Source organism: Notothenia coriiceps, unplaced genomic scaffold (assembly GCF_000735185.1).
Source record: "Notothenia coriiceps isolate Sejong01 unplaced genomic scaffold, NC01 NC01_scaffold00004319, whole genome shotgun sequence".
Lineage (NCBI taxonomy): Eukaryota > Metazoa > Chordata > Actinopteri > Perciformes > Nototheniidae > Notothenia > Notothenia coriiceps.
This window is the reverse complement of record NW_011337020.1, coordinates 14,929-18,356: the sequence shown is the minus strand read 5'-3', so window position 1 is coordinate 18,356 and position 3,428 is coordinate 14,929. Positions and strand designations below refer to the sequence as shown.

Below are 3,428 nucleotides of genomic sequence, written 5' to 3'. Positions count from 1 at the left end.
AGTCCCTACACCACATGTGTCAAACTCAAGGCCCGGGGGCCAAATCAGGCCTGTGGTGGATTTAATTTCGGCCCGCAGGATAATTTCTAATTCCTATTAGATCTGGCCCGCCGGTATATTGCATGCACACCTTCACTCCATCCTGAGGGTCTCCTCAGCTCAGAGCCTGAGCCCAAACATTGAGGACCTTGCACCCAAGATGAGATGCCAAGTATCTGAGCTAGCATCACAGAGCAGCACACTGAGTTTAATGGATGTTTCCTTCTGCACTTTCTCTCTCACGACAACAGGGCATGTTTGGTTTGTTCTTTGAGGGAAATAGTTTTGTTGAAGCTGTTGTTGGCCTGTGGGAAAATGTAATCATAAGAAATGAATGCAGCTGATTATTTAATGTTTAATGTTGTTTTTATAGGCAATCATTTAAGCTTTGTTAGTTCCAGGTTTAATATGTGCAATAAGTTCATTTCAATACGTTTTGCAATAAACATTGAACCAGTCCGGCCCTCAACTAGTACCCATTTTTTAATGTTGGCTCACTGTGTATTTGATATTGACACCCCTGCTATCAGCATTGCTTCGATGTCTCACAGCTTACAAAACGAACTTCATTTCATCACACAAAATATAAAGGTTGAAATATAATTATAATGTAAATAAATGGTATCTATGTGCTTTTCAGAACAGATGGTATTAAGTGCTTCACATATCACAGAAAGAAAAAAAGGTCAAGTAAAGCATTCATCACAAAAAATACCCATCTTGTTAATAATTATATCTTTAAATTAGTTTTAAACCTATCAACTGAAGTATAACATCTAAATGTTCCCCCTGAAATTTACAAAGATACCTTCCCTGGATACAATATCATGATTAAATATGAAATGTAAACAAAATATCAAAAGGAACATGTGTAAAATGAACTGAATCTGCAACAAAAATAAGAATATGGCATCATTTTTCACGTAATTGTATATTATTCGGGATGTCATTTGATTTATTTAATGAAAGAGAAATGACAGCTAAGTGTAAAAACATCGCCATCATGAGGTCAAACATGAAAATAAAAAATTACTTACACCCATCAAAAATACAAAATGTAATAAAGCTTTCGAAAGTTTTTGACACAAGGACCTTTGGAGAGTGAAGTGCGTAACTGAATGACATCAATTCATTTTTAACATTATTTGTGCTTTATGGGCATTTTTGGTTATTATGATTAACCGTTTTTTTTTCTAGAGGCACCTCATAAAAAAATATTTGAATTGCATTTACAAAAAAAAGAAATATGAATTTTCTCAGGATTTTTGTGGTTTTGTTTTTCTGCTCGTGGTTTCCTCTCCGCTCGTACCTACACGACACAAACGACGATTTTATTTTAATATGCATGTGGAGGATGACCTTTTGATGTGTGCAAATAAAACAATGTACAAAAATCTAACAATATTTTATTTCATTTTGTTAATAAAAAAAAAGAATCATGAATAATTCGTGAACCAATGATAAGTTAAAAGTTTTTTTTGTTTTTTTAATGTTTTGCAGTACAGTTTTGTATTTGTAATCTTTATTTGTTGTGACTTTCGATGTTTCTTCAGTAGTGCATAAAGTTCAGTAATGTAGACGTGGCCAACAACAGAGTCAACACAGTGTCCTGAAAGAAAAGAGGAAAAATCAAATACAAAATATATCCTTAATTTATCACGACCCCAGTTTAAAAAAATGAATGAAGGACCAATACAAAATGTGTGAATTCAGTGATATACTACACATTAAAGAAGCCACTTTTATTTTTAACTTACGCCAACAGTTTTGCAGCTCTGGCCCGTCGCCTGTGGGAAAAAAAATGTATATAAAAAAATTATTCTGGGTGATTCATATTTTTTCTGTAACAAAACGTTTTTATACATTTCAGGGAAATGTTTTTATAAAAGTAGATTCATTCTTAAAATAATATATTTATAATACATTTTCTGACATTTTTTACTCACAGTTCGGTCCATGGCCCGTTGTTCTTTATCACCCGCTGAAAAAAATTAAATGTCTATTTTATTATTTTGAGGAAAGTGAGGAATTGAACATAAATGAGGTTTAATGCATTATTAATGTTATCATACATTTTTATATTTAAAGTTCTTTATTATTTGGTTACAAAAAGTTATTTTAGTGATTTTAAAGTATATTTGTGTTTTTAATGTTGTATTTTAAAGTGGACCTATCATGCTATATTTGAATAATATAGTGTAGGACCATACCTATATAAGGCATATTTGTACTTTTTATCTTTCAAAATACCAAACAGATCATGCATTTTAGCCATTCCTCATTTCGCTCAATTTAACACTGTCTTTGCATGGGCTGATTCTGTGAGAACAGCACCATCTACAGGCCTGGCATATGTACTACAGCGTCTCCAGCACTTTCCAACGGCAATGTCCGTGGCTGTCTCCTCCTGATTGGTGGAGTTGGCCCAATAGCCGTAGCGCCACTTCTGTGACGTCATAGAAGTGTTCAAATCTGGATCAGTCTGTATCAGATCCGTTGCAGCCCCTTTTTAAGAGATTTGGGTATGGAGGAAAATAGAGAGGGTTGTGTTTTCTGACACTTGGTGAGTTCCCTGGAACACCGGGGACACACATTCATGTATAAAAGACGTACAAAATTTCATTTTGCATGATAGGTCACCTTTAAGTAAAGCTTTTTTGTGTTTGATTTCTGCAATTTTTTGTTTTATTTACAATATTTCGTTTTGAATTTAGAGTGTGGAATTGTTATTATTTTGAATTTACGCTATAGTTATTATTATAATTAGTTTTAAAGTACTTCCTAAATGGTTTTGTATTACTTTAAAATAATAAATATTTATAATTTGTTATAATTATTTTTAATGTACAGTATGCCTATAAATACTGTTTTTATCTGAATATATTTCGAGCAATCAAAGCATGGCTTACCTTTTTTAACGTTGAGTTTTATAGAGCAGATTTCTTTGAGTTCGAGTCCAATTGAAACAGAGCAGCTGTAATTGCCAGCATCAGATTCCTGCAGCGGTGAGATTTTCACAGGAAGTTCCCCTCCCTTGAAATCCCATCTGTCGCCTCCAGACGCTCTGACTCTGAATTTTCCACCCTGGTCATTGAGGGAAAAGTCTTTGCTTTTGTAAACCAGGACATTGACTTCACCGTTGAATTTCCATTCGACTGATTTGATCAAGTTGATTAGATCAGGTCCAACGTGGCAGTCCAGAGTCACGTCCTCTCCCACCGCTGCATCTTTGGTCTGTAGATTATCTGTAATGAGAAAAATCCGATATCTAGTAAACTAACATAAAGCCCAAACAGTTTTGACATATCTTTTAAAAAGAGACAAAATAAAACTACAAGGAGACAGAGTAAAACTACAAGGAGACAAAGTAAGAACTACAAGGAGACAAA

General features: G+C 34.0%; 1 long non-coding RNA gene across 1 annotated transcript; it reads right to left on the bottom strand.

Moving 5' to 3' along the window:
- Positions 1-1,506: 1,506 nt before the first annotated feature.
- Positions 1,507-3,317, bottom strand: LOC104942203 (uncharacterized). The gene is made up of 4 exons (XR_797976.1): positions 2,949-3,317; positions 1,986-2,020; positions 1,797-1,826; positions 1,507-1,648 (listed from the first exon to the last, which is right to left on the bottom strand). It is a non-coding gene; the product is annotated as an uncharacterized lncRNA (long non-coding RNA).
- Positions 3,318-3,428: the final 111 nt, after the last annotated feature.